Here is a 16,983-nt window from a genome sequence, read left to right as displayed (position 1 = left end):
AGCCTTTGATCCAAGGAGCGAAGTCATTCAATATCTATACCTCTCTTGCTCATTAATTGTTTATTACTGACCTTTAGCCATTGCTTTCTCCTGTTTAGAAATCTTCTGTTGTCCCACCAGAGATGCAGCTACTGATTTTGTGCTGGGTTTCCAGCCTGTCTTCTTTAACACCATCTGTACTGCCAATGCCAATCGGAGTCTGATTGGCACCCTCTGCAGGTTATGCCAAAAAGCAGACATGGCTACCACAAATTCAGCCACTATGTGACACAGTATTCTTTAAGTTGTTCTCAAAGTTGAAGAAAATATGATGTTTGTGTTATCGACTAATACCCACAGTGATTCTGATTTGCAAGGATGGATTGTTGTTTAATTCATGATGTTAAAGCTGTAAGTTACGCAAGATGACTCTTAACAGTCAGGGTTGGATGGTACAAGAAAGCAAAATAATGCAGTTGCTGGAAACCCAAAACAAAAAAACCCCTGAAAATGCTACTAACACTCAGCAGGTCAGGTGGCATCCCACAGACAAGGTGGGATTAAATTTAACTTGGAAACGGGTTGGAAAGGGTATAGGATGGGCAGAATACAGTGAGGGAATTATTCCCTCCTCCTCCCAAAATTGTTCATCATTTTCCCATTTCTCCACCCCACACTATTTTAACTCGCAGGTCTTATTAGCATTTGACATGGCTGGCTCCTGCTCAAAACTCTGAGGTGGAAATAGGAATTTGGGTGGAAGCTCAAGGTTCCCAAAGTCCCACAGGAACAGTTTCTGGAATAAAGTTAGTATTAGGTGTGGGTGGCTGGTTTTGAAGGGAAATGCTGAAAGTGAGACATTCCAGGTATCCAAAAGGGGTATGGGTGAGCTTTCCTTCTCCTGGCTCAGGTGAATCATTCAAACTAGTTAAATATGAATATTAATAACTTGACATTTAACTTGGTAAATATAAGAGTGGTTGTTTTCAGATAGTGTGAACAATGTTTTTTGTCTTCTGGCAATGATTGGTATATCCTCATGTCTAATACCAATTATTATTTTAACTGGAATTATCATTGCAATGAATATAACAGCTTTGAATTAATCTGAAGTTCAGTCCAAATGCTGATTTAAACTGAACGCACTGGATAAGTAGCCATGCCATTGAAAACACTTTGCTTGTTGCGGATTGCTGAATTGTGGTGCATCCTATGCCCCACCCCTTATATGTGATTGGTCACTGTCGGTTTACTACTACATTGTGGGGCATTTATGAACAATCAATTCTGCTGAAAGTAAGTGGGAATTGTTTGTCTCATTGAAGTGAGCAATGTTACTGGAAAGGTTGACAACCATTTTAGGGACATTTCAGAGATTTCATCACCTTAATTCACACAGAGGGTGGTGCATATATGGAATGAGCTGCCAGAGAAAGTGGTTGAAGCAGGTTCAATAGCAACATTTTAGAAAGCATTTGGATAAGTACATGGATGGAAATGGATTAGATTGATTTGGGCTAAAAGTAGAGAATTGGGACTAGCTTGGAGGGCACTATGGTCGGCATGGACCACTGGATCAAAGAGCTTGTTTTCATGCTGTATTGCTCTATGACTCGAATTATTTTTTCTCTCCTGTCAGATGTAGAATGGTTCTCGGCTGTCCCTTGCCGAATACTGAAGATTCATGCTCACCCGATGATTAGTTAGGAAACTGGAAATGGGATGCTAATGTTGTTGTTCAGTTAAAAAGCTACAGAAAAACCAGATCCAGGATTCTCCACTTGCTGCAGGTCTCCAAGCAGTTCTATATGTTAAAATTCAGCCCTAAGACTCAACCACATAGTATGGGAGTAGACCAGGTAATATTGACAATGGTAAACCAGATGGATTTCTGCAATAGCAATTCTCACAACTAACTGATGATCCAATACCATAGCTACAAATCTACTGTATCAGTGCTATCAGGGCTGGCTGAATAGCACATCGAAAGTTGGTCAGTAATTGCAGGTAGTGAATGGTTTAACACTTATCTGTTGACAGATGGTGAAACGTGTCATATGATGTTGCCAGTTTATACTGAATAGGTGGTAACAGATATTGGCTCCTGGCAAAACTAAAAATAGTAAAAAGTCTGACAACACCAGGTTTTAGTCCAACCTATTTATTTGATATTATACTCACTAGCTTTCGGGTTAGCCTCTTCGTCAGGTGAATGGAGAGTTCCATTCACTCTCCATTCACCTGACGAAGAGGCTAACCCGAAAGCTAGTGAGTATATTATCAAATAAATAGGTTGGACTGAAACCTGGTGTTGTCAGACTTTTTACTATGTTTACGCCAGTCCAACGCCGGCATACCCACATCAAAACTAAAAATGGCAGGCTTCACCTGAAAGCAAATTATTTTACTTTGCACAGTTGCTGTTGAAGATAAAACATGATTAGCTAAATTTCTGACTGACGTTAAAATAAATTTGTTTTAGCCAATGGATTCAATAAGGCTGATTTCCTAATTCACTTCAATAATAATAAAAGTGACACAGCAGATTTTGCTGCCAAGTAGACAAAATGTGTGATGTAATCAATGATATGATTTCTGCTTTACACTTTCCAATTGCTGTTATTAAAAACTTACCGCTTTCACCTTAGGCTTGTTGATTATTGAGACTTCCAGAAGGCATTTCATAAAATGCTTCACAATAGGCTTGTGAGAACAGTTATAGCTTATGCAGTAAAAGGGACAGTAGCAACGTGGACATGAAATTGGCTGAGTGACAGTAAACAGAGTGTAGTTGTTAATGGATGTTTTCAGATTAGAGGAAGTCTTTAAATGGTGGCGTTCTCCAGGGGTCAGTGTTGGATTCTTGCTCTTCCTGATATATATTAACGACATAGCCCTTGGTGTCAGATTCAAAATTTGTGGATGATATGAAACTTGGAAGCAATGTGAACTGCGAGGAGAATAGTGTTGAACTTTAAGTCGACACAAATAAGTTGGTGGAATGGGTGGACAAGTGCCAGATGCAATTTAATTCAGAAAAGTATGAAGTGATTTATTTTGGTAGGAATAAGGCAATATAAGAGAGACAATATGAAATAAAGTGTGCAATTCTAAAAGGGGTGCAGATGGGGTCTCGACATAAAAATATATAAATCTTTAAAGGTGGCAGTACTGGTTGAGAGCATGATTAATCAAGGATACAATATCCAAGCCTTATTAATAAGGCCATAGAGCATAAAAGCTAGAAAGTAATGTTAAACTTGTATAAAATACTGGTTTGGCTTTAACTGGAATATTGTGTCCAGTTCTGGGTGCTACCATCTAGCAAATATGTGGGGGCATTAGAGAAAGCTTGGAAAAGATTTGCAAGAATGATCCCAGCGACGAGGAATTTCAGTTATGTAAATAGATTGGAGATGTTGGGAGTGTTTTCCCTGGAGAAGAGAAGGCTGAGAGCAGATTTGATAGAGACATTCAAATTCATAAGGGGGCTCGACAGTCTGTAGGGGAAATTATTCCCATTGGCAGAATGATCAAAAACAAGGGGAACAGATTAAAGGTAATTGGCAAAAGAAGCAATGGTGGCATGAGAAAACCTTTTTCATGCAGTGAGCCATTAGGATCTAGAATCTGGTACTGTCTGAGAATATGGTGGAAGCAAGTACAATCAAGGTATTCAGGAGGGGATTGAATTGTTATTTGAAACTGTTGCAAGATATCAACTGTCTCAAGTTACTTCTGGAATAAGAAAAACCTTATCAAAACATCACAGCAGTGTTGGAAAGTAGAGATTAAGAAACTGAGACCACAGATTGGTAACCCATTTTGGGACAGATTGACCTTGTTATGAAGAAGGACAAAGATAAAACACAGCGTGGTAGAGGATATTGAATCATGTACAATGTCAGCAGCCATTGAACAACCACTAGCCCCTTTCAACACATTGAAAGTCCAAGCAAGGACAATGGTGGGAGCTCTGGAGGTAACAGTTTGAAAGACACTAAACAGCTCTGAGCTTATATCAAAAGGCAGAAAACTACCAGGTCAGGGCCCTAATATATGCAATTGAGGCCATTGCTGATAATGTCCAGGTGACACAAGAAGCTGAAGAGACCTACAACGAAGCTCTGAGAGCCTTTGATAATTATTGCAACTCCAAGAAGAATCTGGTCATTGATCAGTAGCGATTAAACTAAAGAAGCCAAACGTATGCAATGTTTCATTTATTAACCACTTCGATCGACTGGTCAGGAGTTGCAGCTACAGGCCTTTAAAGCATGAGTTAATTCATGACCACATCATAGTTGGCATGCTTGATGACATCCTCTTGGACCATTTGCAAGCCAAAGAGGAAGCTGGTGCAACACAAATGGAGATGCAACAACAGATTCAGGGAGACATTGAGGGTCAGGAAAGGATGATCCAGTATGTAGATCCAAAGTTGGGATACCTGCCCATCAAACAGCCCATGAAAAAGCACGTCAAAACTGCTGAAGGGATGGGAAGTACTCTTCCACTTATTTTAAAAGTCCAGAAGTAGTGCATCAGCCTCAAGAATGCCAGACAGTGGGAACCAAATGTTTTCTCTGTAGCAAGACTGGGCATTTTAAATAATTTTGCAGATCTAAAGCACAATTTAAGTGAAAAGAGCTGGACCAATCTTCCAACCACTTTGAAGATTAGGAAATTGGAAGAAAAGCATTCCAGTCTGATTTTCTAAGAAATTAAAGATCCTGATGAGCAATTCTGGTCTGTTGAGTTGGAAGTCCAAGGATACAGAATTGTAACTGTAACAGAGGCTGGGGTCACAGCCTTATCGAAGAAATTGGATTGGCTTCAGATTTGGTCTCAGGGAGTACAAATCAAACCACCTAAGATAAAGCTATTGGGACAGGAGACACAGACCTCAACATGAAGGATCAGTTCACTACAACCCTTCGGTACGAAGATAAAGAATTCTTTAAATGTTTTACAGAATAAGCAAATTTCTCTGCTCAGCAGGTCAATATGTCTGCAAAAGGCCAGTGAGAGAACCATAGAGGTCAATGGAACAATACTCAGGGATTAATTTCTAGATTTGATCCATAGACCAGGAAACATCAAACGTACACTGCACTGCACTGTGGGGATTCTATGACTATAGCAGGAATTGAAATTTGACTCATTATGCAGTGAGCCAGTCTTTATTGCAGATCACAGGAGAATGTACTACAAAGATGGTGACCATCTGCTAGAAAAGCTTCTAGAAATTGGGTGGCTCTTTCAGGCCAGAGTCCGAAACAGAATGGAGCTGCTACAGAAGCAGATAATCTCGTGGGAGAAGAGGTCTTTGATCTTACCACACTCCTTGATTTTCCTCCAATGCATATGAAGTTTTTGTTGTCTCTTTTGAGGAGAATTACCCTTTTGTTGAAGAAGGTAAAAAGGATGTGGATTTGTCTACTTCTTTAAACTGAGGCCATCAGTGACATGATTCACCCTGCATAAATGAAATGTTTAGTTGGAGCTCTTCATCACATTTCTGGACATTCTCTTCTTCACAATCATAATTCTTTTCTTCCATGTTGTAAATTCTTTTTGTAGAATACAACTTGTTGTGCTTCTTGAAGGTACCCAATTTTTCTTCTGAATACTCTTCTTGTGGGAAGCTGGTCTCACCCAAGCTTTTCAATGTGAGCCATTTTGCCACAATTCTTGCACTGATTATCTTTGCTCCAGCATTCAGTTCCTGAATGGCACATTTTGCACATCTGTTGCATGCTTGTTGCTGTCTGGCCTTCTTATGAGCAGTTCCAACTTGTGCCTCTTCATTCCCACAACCAATTGTGAAGCCTCTTTAGCAGCTAGTTTCATCAACATTGTGATTTCGACTGATGTCTTTAAAGTCAAAGCTTGTTGAGTAAGCAATCTTCTTTAGATAGCTTCAATTTGGAGATCACAAATAAAACAATCACAAAGATTATATTTTAAGGTTGCCACAAACTGAGCAATGCTTTCATCATCCCCTTTATTTCTTCAGTGGAACCTGAACTGTTCTGTGATGATCAATGGCTTTCTCTCTAGTCATTGTAAGTTTTGGGTCCTGATTTTGCTGGATGAACTAAGCACTGGAGGAAATTGAAAGCTTTACTTCCTATGGTACTGAGAAAAGCCAGTAAGGGCAACACATTTGCAATTTTACTTACTTGTACAAAGTAAGTAAAAACATTCAGCATAGGAACTCCATGATTCATTTTCTTAATTGAAGAAATCCATGGGTCCTGATTGACTCACCATTTCTCTTGCAGGCACTGGTGACTCCAGACTGCTCAGTGCATTTTTATACTTTGCTGTCCTTCCAGTACTCTTTTTTTTAGCTTGAAGGCCATTAACCTGGGGGTGTATTTTTTAAAAACACTTCCAGCTATCCAGCAACACATCCTTTTTTTCAAATATGCCAAATACTGCCTGGAATCTCATCCTTCTCTGATTGATTTTAAAAAATCCTCTTTTAAAACCATGCAGACAGCTTCCACCTTCGTTTCCTTCTTGGCCTTCCATTACTGGTATTTTAATCTTTAATCCTGCTTTTGATATTCCCCACCACTCTCACATTCGAAGTGTAAGGACCCCCAATTCTTTTTTTTCTACTGAGGACCTTTTCTCAATGGTCTCAATGAAACAAAATCCCTACTCATCGTCAATTCTCTTCTTATAATGTCCTATCTCTATTAGGGGTCATGGGGTTAAACAACAATAAAATTACTTGGTTTGCACACATAGGTTCAAAGTAACATCCAATAAGTTTATTGAAAGAGATGTTCTCTGCACAGAACAGAAAATGAAACTAAGGCAGGAGCCTATGAAGCCAAATTCACTCAAGTTTAAGTTATGTGGCCTTGTCTTAAAACAATCATGCAACCATTTAAACACATTACGTCTCTTCATAACGTTAATGGGATAATGCTTAATAAGGAATAATGAAAAATGTTTGGTTTTGAGGACCTCACCATGATATATGGGCTATTGTTTGTTTTTTATATTATTCATTGTGAAGATCTGAAAAGTAATTGTGAAAAGGTTGCAATAAGTAACAAGGGACAGATGTCCTTCCATTGCTCTTGACACCCAACATGCAGCCAGCAAGGTCCATATGTTATACATAAGAGCACCATCAATATTGATGAATAAGTTGGCTTTGAATTGTGGCAAAGATCAACTGACAGTGAAGCTAATGCCTCTATACAGATAGGGTTTATTATTGTATATTCCAACCAAAGACAACTAAATTCAATTTTAAATTAACATTATTGTGTGTCTCTCTTCTCCCTGAGCCTTTACAGAATGTTTGTAGACCTTGACCTGTGAAACTGCCTTTCTTCATTAAGCAATTTTGTTGAGTAAACAGTTCCTGTGCCTTAGTGGTGCTATTTCAGATACTTATCTGCCTCTGAATTGCAGTTCACAGTTGATTTAGAGAATGACTGCTATTTTCTTTTAATTGTGTAGAAACTGTGCACAAGAGTGATACTGTGGGTAAACTAGCCAGCGTAAATTCAACCGAAAACTTTTGGTGACTACAATTTGTCAGTCCATGGATTGCACCCATATTCCAAACATAAACCTTATCTCTCTATAATCCTTCCAGTAAATTTTGGTGCATTTCTAATCTTCCCGTTCTTTTCCCAAAATATATTCAGTGTCAGTTTGTCTCAGCTGATAGCATCCTGATCTCTGACTCAGGAGGTTCTGAGTTCAAGGACAAATCTAAATCTTGAGTACATAATGTAAGCTATGACTTGAATATAGGGCAGATACTGGGGTATTTGTCCAGAGATGAGTTTCTGACCATGAGCAGCATCACCAAGACTGCCTCTGCAACATTGGCCAACTCCACTCCATCTCAATTTACAATGCTAAAGCCAATGTCCATGCCTTTTGTTATTTCTGAATTTGACTATTCCAATGTTCTCTTGCCCCACATTCCATCTTCCATCCTCCATAAACTGAGCTCATCCAAAACTCTGCATCAAATCCCAATCACTCATCGTTACCTTTGTGCTTGTTGACCTACCTTATCTGCTGGATCTCTGGAACTTCCTTCAGCTACATGACCCTCTAAGGTGTTTCCACTCCTCCAATTCTGCCTCTTCCAAATCCCTTAGTTTCAACGTTTGTTCTTTCAGCATTTTCGGCCTTAAACTCTGGAATTTTCTCCATAAACCTCTCCATCTTTCTCCTCCTTTAGATAGTACATTAAAACTTGCTACTTTGACCAAAACATTGGTCTCTCCCGAATAATTCTTCAAACCTCTTGGTGTCAAATTTTGCTTGATAGATCTAAAGTGTCTAGGAACATTTTCCTAAATCAAACATACTTCAGGGTGTTGTTTCCACTTGGATTCTATACTAAAGCCTATGTGCCAGTTCTTATAGATATGAAGAATCCCATGTTAATTGCGGTATCTCAAGGGATTGGTGACCACCAAATTTAGTAACTAAACAAACTACTTATTGTAATGCATAAACTATGTACAGAGTGCAAGAAATTTGTGACCAATTACTTTGACTCCAGTCTCAGACTGACTGGGAATGTCTGTGCTCAGTCCAGGGTTCATGTGCTTCAGCCCAATTAGCTGATCGGGTCAAGTGACCCCCGAAACCTCAGCCCTAAAATGAGCTTGCGACTACATCCCTGAAGCCCCTTATTATCATATACAAACAAAGGTTAAACTATTTATAGTAAAGCAATAGTAAATAAATGCTTTAACACCTCCACCATAAGCTCAGTTTGTCAGAGAGCTTTCTTTTCTTCTGGGAAAGACATGGCTCAGCAGGTGGTGTCTCCACACCAGAGGTTTCACTTTCAGAAATTGGACTCTCAGCTTATAAAGGTGCATATATGCTTATTAATTCTTCGATTCCCACAAGAACATTACTTGGTCCTTCCTCAGGTTGACTTGCTTCTATACTTACACTCACAACAACATTACTGGCAGGTATAATCGGTGCAGACAATCCCATTGATTCTCTATGTAACTTCCTTATTCTTAGGTGATCTAAATGGTTTTTCAGGATTTTATCTTGAACTTCTACCTCATATGATACAGGCCTGTTCTGGCCACAACAACCCTGGGACACATACTAGATCATCCACTTTGAATATCCTCTTAGTCCTTGTTGAATCATGATTCTTCTTTTGGACAACTTGCTTTGCTTTCACCCTCCCTGCCAAATTGGGAAACACTAGGTCCAACCTGGTCCTCATATGCTTATCCGTCACTAAAACTTGTTAGAAGTTACTCCAGTGGCCATAGAATCCCTACAGTGCAGAAGGACACCATTTGGCCAGTTGAGTCTGCATGGACTCTCTGGCAGAGTATTTTACTCACGCTATCTCCCCTGCCCTATCCCCATACTCCTACACATGGCTAGTCCATCTAACCTGCACATCTTTGGACTGCAGGAGGAAACCGGAGTACCCTGAGGAAACTCACACAGGGACGAAGAGAATGTGCAAACTCCACAGTCACCCAAGGCCGGTATTGAACTCAGGTCCCTGGCACTGTGAGGCAGCAGTGCTCATCTCTGTGCCACCATGCCACCCTATTGTGTCCATAGCTAATGAGAAAACTCGCTAAATTTGTCTGCAAGGACGCTGGTGGTTGCTTTCTCATGGCTGCCTTAAAGGTTGTACAGGCTTCTCAGCAAATCCATTCTTTCGGGGTGGTAGGTGTGGTACATACTTGTTTGATGCCATTTGAAGACATGAAATATTGGGACTTCTTACCAGTATATGCTATTCCATCGACTGAACCAACACCTCCAACAACCCATGGGTGGAAAAGCTTTGCCTTAACTTTTCCACTGTTACAAAGTAAGTGTGGACTTTATTTCATAAATATTCAGCCATTTTGAGTGTGCGTCTATTATAAGTAGACACACTGTACCCATAAATGGCCTATAAAATCCACATGAAGTTCACCCATGGCTGGCCCAGCCGTTCCCAAGGGTGCAATGGTAACTTTTGTTGCACCTGGAATTGGCTGCAGGCTGTTAGCAGTATTACCCAATTTTTTTCATAACCCTCACATCCCATTTCATTTGCTTTGAAAAAATATTGCAGGTGTTTGACATATTGGGCCCTATTTAATCATTTTGATTCTAAGTGCTGTGCAGCCTTGAAACTGGGAGTGTTTCGGATCCGACTTTTTGACTCATCCTGAGACACCCCCACATGCACTCTGCCTCCAAAAATATCAGCAATTTGGAATCGCACTGCAGAAGCCTGTGGGCAGGGTTTATAGGCCCAAAATCCTGCATCTTCAATTGGCGCCTACAACTGCAAATGTGCAGAAAGATGCTACTCCCCTGGCACATCCCTCCCGGGCTGGATAATGTCTCCCCCAGCCCCCACTGACATTGCCCCACCCCCACATTACTGACCCCCTTATCTCCCCACACTCCTGCCACCCAGACCGGTCGCAGGCGCCTCCCCCTCGTCTCCCACACCAATCTCAGGCAGAGGGCAGCAGACCCCCTTCCCCTGCCCCCGATCATAGGCAGTGACAGCAGACACCACTTTCCCCCCAAATGGTCACAAGCAGAGTGGCTGCGGACTCCCCCCCCATCCCCCCACCAATCTCAAGCAGAGTGGCAGTGGACCCATCTCCCTCCACCACCAACACACTTTCCACACGCCACCCTCCCCAGTCCCCATGCGCACCCCCCACGATCTCAAGCAGAGAGCCGTCAGACTTAGCTCCTCACTAATCCTCACTGACAGAGCATCTGAATCGGACTTATATGGAGCATGTCTGTTTCGCGCTGATTGTGGATGGGCGAACATGGTGGTAAAGGGGTAAGTGCTGGTAACGTTGGGCATGCAGCCCATTAAGTCAATTTAAACGCATGATATGCATTTAAATGGCTGTCACGCCCGATTCGGGCACAGTCCCGGTTGTGGCCATTTTCGGGCCTTGGTTAAGGGGAAACTGGCATGCAAGTGGAGCGGATCATGCTACTTGCCTCATGCCCGACATTACCAAGTTTTCACGCCTGGAAACGGGCGCAATGCAATGGTAAAATCGGGCCCATTGAATCCAATCTTCTGAAATAGTCTCAAAGGGCTCTAATTTTCTGAATAGAGTCACTGTTGTTACTTACTGGACTTGGCTTGAATGACTTGCACACAGAGTCTGCGCTGTCTTTCTTCGTGGCAATTTGAAGGTGCTCCCGTTGATCCTTGCAACCAATATGGGGGGCTTTTGCAGCACAGCTGGCCAGAGATCACTTCGTTGACCTCAGGTGGGAATTTCCGGTCTCGCTTGAGCAAGGCCCACCCATTATCTTGTCAATTATTCATTTACTATTTTTGCTGCATGTAGGTTGGCTACCACATTTGGATTGCATTACTTCTGTGACTGAATTTCAAAATAATCAGGTTGGTTCAAAAGCACTTTGAAAGCATTGGAGGTATGGTAAAGTGCTTTATAAGTACAAGTTCTTTACTTACTTCATTTTGCTACACAGACAGTCTCAATTGTTTGTATACCAGTTCCTCTGATTGAAAAAGATCTCTCTCTGCCCTTGAAAATGAAATTGTAAAAACTGAATGTTGTGGACACTTTGAAGTTAAAGTTTATTTATTAGTCACAAGTAGGGCTTACATTAACACTGCAATGAAGTTACTGTGAAAATCCCTTAGACGCCACACACTGATGCCTGTTCGGATCAATGCACCTAACCAGCACACCTTTCAGATTGTGGGAGGAAACTGGAGCACCCTGAGGAAACCCACGCAGACACAAGGAGAACGTGCAAACTCCACTTCCTGAAGCAGTTGGCACAGCTCTTGTAACTGTCCTCTTGCTAAATTTGAGTTACAGTCAGCAAACAATATCTAATCCTACAAAAGTGATGAGTGACATTGAAACAGATCTAGTCAATATATCTTTGGTTCCATCACCAAAAATCTCCATCCTCATTTGCAGCTGGGATTCTCCAGTGCCACTGAAAGTGAATGGAATTTTGGCTGGAATTCCAAATTCTCTGCTCCCACTTGCAGTGGCATGGCCATGAACAAGGTCAGCGAATTTAGCCTCATGTCTCATTTCTGGCTGCTAATTCTTCTCAACTACCCCAACTAAGTGGTAGGAGAGAACTGTAAGCAATCCTCCTTCGGCTTAAATTTGGTGGGCTGGGACCTTAAACAGAAATTATTCCAGGTTCAATAAACACAACAAGCCTAACATGTATCTTCGGGGGCAATAATGCATGGTACCCTGAACCCGTGTGGAATTTTGGACTAGGTAGGGGTGGGATTGAGAGGACATTGTTCAACACTCAAAGGGTGGTGAATCTCTGGAATTCTCTGCCCGTTGAAGTGGTGGATGCTGCCTCGCTAAATATTTTTAAGACGCAGGTTAATGGGTTTTTGATAAGCAAGGGGATTAAGGGTTATGGGGAGAGGGCGGGAATGTGGAACTGAGCCACGACAGATCAGCCATGATCTTATTGAATGGCAGGGCAGGCTCGAAGGGCTAGATGGCCTACTCCTGCTCCTATGTCTTATGTTCTTATGTTATGTTATGTAATCCAGGCTCTCAGTATTGCAGGACAGTGTCACAATCAGTATTGTGCTTTACTTGAACATACTCTGGGCTAAGAGTCAAATCCTTATTCTATACTTCAATGGCTCATCAAAAAGTGACACAAATTTCTTGTTTCCCAGTGTATCTATGTTTTCCTTCAGGCATCCACTTTCTTCCTCTTTCCTTATTCATTGATGGGACACGCACGTAGCTGGATGACCTGCATTTTTATGACAGTTTGCCGACCATAATAATTTAGTGGTGTTATAAAATGTTGGTACTCAATGCATGCTCATGTCAAAATTATTTACCTATAGTGGAATTCAGAGCCACTAAGTTCATTATGGATTAAAAACAACTTTTGTGCACATATTAGGGCTATAAGATTCAATTTTGCAAATGTATGAATACTTTTAATATGGCATGTAAAAGCTGTTTTGGAACATCATTGGGTAGAGCTCTCCAGGTTGAATGAGAAAGATGTGAGGCGAATTAAAGGGAAAAAGTAATAAAGAGGAATAAATAAGTATTTTTATTACTGATTCATTTTCATTAAAATATATTTTGATTTTTATTGGATGAAGTAGAAGGGAATTTCAATTCAAAAAAGCACTACACTAAAAGACAAGTGGACTGGTGCTCATGTTTAGGTTGGAAGCCAGGGAAGGATAGCTTGAAACTGAGAACAGGAGCTGTGACCTGAGTCTGAGGAATAATGTACTGTGAGGCTGATATTACGACAGTGTGATTTGGTCCAATAGTCCAACTGTGCTTTTTATGTTGAGTGCTTTTTTTATGCTGCTTTGATGAAGTTTCAAGATTTTATTCTATTAAAAGGTGAAATGGTAAAACACAATTATGGCAATATATCTGGCAGTGTTTTACAAATTGAAACAAAAATTAACTGTTTTCAGATCAATATTAAAATCAAAAGCATAGTACATTTAGTATTTCTGAAGTTGTATTTTTTCAGTCAGTTTATTAGTTTGCAAAATGGCATCGGGAACAAACTTAAGCAGTCTTAGTGATTAAGTTTTAGTTTTATTTATTAGGGTCATAAGTAAGCTTAGATTAGCACTGCAATAAAGTTACTGTGAATATCCCCTAGTTGCCACACTCTGGCATCTGTTTGGGTACACTGAGGGAGAATTTAGCATGGCCGATGCACCTAACCAGCATGTCTTCCAGACTGTGGGAGGAAACTACGCACACAATGTGTAGACTCCGCACAGACAGTGACCTAAGCCAGGTCTCTGGCATTGTGAGGCAGCTAACCACTGTGCCACCGTGCCGGCCAACCTCTTAAGTGATTAACCTCTAAGTGAGGCTTTACACAGCTAGGGAAGTGAGGAACAAGAGCTAGAAACTGTCCAGTACTTTGTATACTGTCTATACATGAAGGATTTTGAAAGCTATTGTCCTTAGCTCCTTTTAAGCCTCAGTGTGTAACATGTAACTGTGTTTGTAGCATAATACTCAGTATTACAGATAAGGAAATTCAATCACTGCTCTGTGCTGAGTCAGTTGATTTAATCCAAGCTGGCATAAATATAATAAATAGCCTGAGCACATCATGAAAGGAGTGGAAAACTGTTCAGTGGCGGCACGGTGGCACAATAGTTAGCACTGCTGCCCCATAGCTCCAGGGACCTGGATTCGTTTCCCACTTGGGTCACTGTCTGTGTGGAGTGTTCACATTCTCCCTGTGTCTGCATGGGTTATCTCCCACCGTCCAAAGATGTGCAGGTTAGGTGCAATGGCCATGCTAAATTGCCCAGGGATGTCTAGGTTAAAGGGATTAGCAGGGTAAATATGTGGGGTTACAGGGAAAAAGCCTAGGTGGGATTGTTGTCAATGCAGACTTGATGGGCTGAATGGCCTCCTTACGCACTGTAGGGTTTTTATGGTTTCTATGGTTTTCCTGTTCCTCTGATGTTCCGCTTGGTGATCATTAGTACTCTGCCAGTAAGTCGAAAGGTGTTTGTTCAAATTCCCTCCAGAGATTTGAGCACAAAGTCAAGAGTGACTTTTCAGTGCAATACTGAGGGAGTGCTTCACTACCAGAGGTACCATATTTTGAATGAAACTTGAAGGCCTTCTCAGATGAATGCAATAGATCCCATGATACCTTTTGAATGAAAGCAGAGGCGGTTGCTTGGTGCCTAGTCAATATTTATCCCTCAACCAACATTGCTAAAAAATGATCACGCTGTTTATCTTCTGTTAGAGGGACCTTGCTATGTGCAAAATTGGCAACTTTGTTTCCCAAGGTAGTGAAATATGCAATATAAATACAATTTTATTTTTAGTCATTGATCCAAGTGAAAATATGCGTGCAGGTATGTAGACACTCAGTGAAGATAGGGTCAAAATAAACTTCAAAAACCCTCATATTCAAACAGCATATTCACATCCACTTAGAAGCTTGCATGTGAGCAGTGGTTACGTAAGTGACGCACCCAGGCCTTCCTCTGGCCTTGGAACTATATTCTAGTGTGGATCAATGTTCCCAAGATCAAGATGAAAATTTCCACTTAATCACAAATCATAGAATACCAAATATCTAATTTTGAGAAAAGGTCACTACTTGACAGAACAATGCAGGTCATTACAGCAAAATAATTGTTTGCCTCTCTTCCTTGGGGTTTTATCTGTATCATTCTTCTGGTTGATGGGGTATAGTTGACTTTGCACAAATCTGCCTATTTCACTCACTGCTCAGCAGTAAGTGTGTGAAAATAGACTTAGGCTAGTTACCTGAATTCTCTTCACTTCCTATGGAAGAATATGTGAAGGTCTATTTGTAACACTGCGTAAGAACCCAGGGAAGAACAATAACTTAATCCAAAAGCAAGATAGCTAGGATACTGAAAATACTCAGCAGGTTTGGCTGCATCTAGGTGAGAGACAGTAAGAAGTCTCATAACACCAGGTTAAAGTTCAACAGGGTTATTTGGTAGTAAACGCCACTAGCTTTCGGAACGCTGTTCCTTCGTCAGATGAGTGGGGAGTTCTGATCACAAACAGGGCATATAAAGGCACACACAGTTTACAGAATACTGATTAGAATGTGAATCTTTACAGCTAATCAGCTAATCAAGTCTTAAAGGTGCAGACAATGTGAGTGGAGATAGCATTAAGCATAGGTTAAAGAGATGTGTATTGTCTCCAGACAGGACAGTAAGTGAGATTTTGCAAGTCCAGGCAAGTCAAGGGGGTTATAGATAGTGTGACATGAACCCAAGATCCTGGTTGAGGCTGTCCTCATGTGCCTGAAACTTGGCTATCAGTCTCTGCTCAGTGACTCTGCGCTGTCATGTCTCGTAAGGCTGCCTTGGAGTACACTTGCCAGAAGATCAGAGGCCGAATGCCCATGACTGCTGAAATGTTTGCCAACAGGAAGAGAACAGTTTTGCCTGATGATTGTCGAGTGGTGTTCATTCATCCGTTGTCGTAGCGTCTACATGGTCTTCGGGTAAACGTTCTCCAAGGCAGCCTTCACGACTGAGTCGCTGAGCAGAAACGGATAGCCAAGTTCCACACACATGAGGACGGCCTCAACCGGGATCTTGGGTTCATGTCATACTATCTGTAACCCCCATGACTTGCCTGAGCAATATCTCACTTGCTGTCCTGTCTGGAGACAATACACATCTCTTTAACCTATTCTTAGTGCTATCTCCACTCACATTACCTGCACCTTTAAGACTTGATTAGCTGTAAAGACTTGCATTCTAATCAGTATTCTGTAAACTGTGTGTGCCTTTCTATGCCCCACTCACCTGACGAAGGAACAGTGTTCCAAAAGCTAGTGGCGTTTACTACCAAATAAACTTTTCCAACGCCGGCACCTCCACAGCATGTCTAGGTGAGAAAAACAGAGTTAGGTATCAGAATATTACTGCCTCGTCCACTCCTGAGGCTCCTAAGATCCCGCCCAAGGCCAACAGAGAAGGCCGTTCTGCGAGTCTTGCCCACCTAATTCTGGGATGGGCGAGGTGGTAAAATTCCAGCCAGGGTCTCAGGTTGTGATCTTTCATCAGAACTGATGAAAGGTCAGGACCTGAAACATTAATTCTGTTTCTTTCTTCACAGATGTTGCAAATCTGATGATTTCCAGCATTTTCTATTTTCATTTAATACTTTAGCAATGGTAGAAGTTCAAAGCACCCATCTCTGTTCTACTCTTACATGTATCAGTACAATGGTCAACCAGTTTAGTAAATAAATATCAAAAGTAAATAAGAAATTACAACTCATTAATAACAGCAAAACAAACATTGTATATCAGACAATAAACAAAACCAGGAGAACTATATACAGAGCAATGATCTGCAAAGTCATCATTTAGTTTCTATACATAAATATACATTTTGATTCTTTAACTAGTGTTCAATATCTTTAAATGTCCCAACTATTATTGGATTGTAAT

General features: G+C 41.0%; 1 protein-coding gene across 3 annotated transcripts in view; it reads right to left on the bottom strand.

Annotated features, from left to right (window-relative positions):
• The window catches only part of ccdc178 (coiled-coil domain containing 178), a 298,679-nt gene that overhangs the window by 32,704 nt on the left and 248,992 nt on the right, over positions 1 to 16,983 (bottom strand). The window lies entirely within an intron of this gene.

Source organism: Carcharhinus amblyrhynchos, chromosome 8 (assembly GCF_965287045.1).
Source record: "Carcharhinus amblyrhynchos chromosome 8, sCarAmb.v2.hapA, whole genome shotgun sequence".
Taxonomy (NCBI): Eukaryota; Metazoa; Chordata; class Chondrichthyes; order Carcharhiniformes; family Carcharhinidae; genus Carcharhinus; species Carcharhinus amblyrhynchos.
Note: the sequence above shows the minus strand (reverse complement) of the source record. Positions and strands in the feature narration are given on the sequence as shown.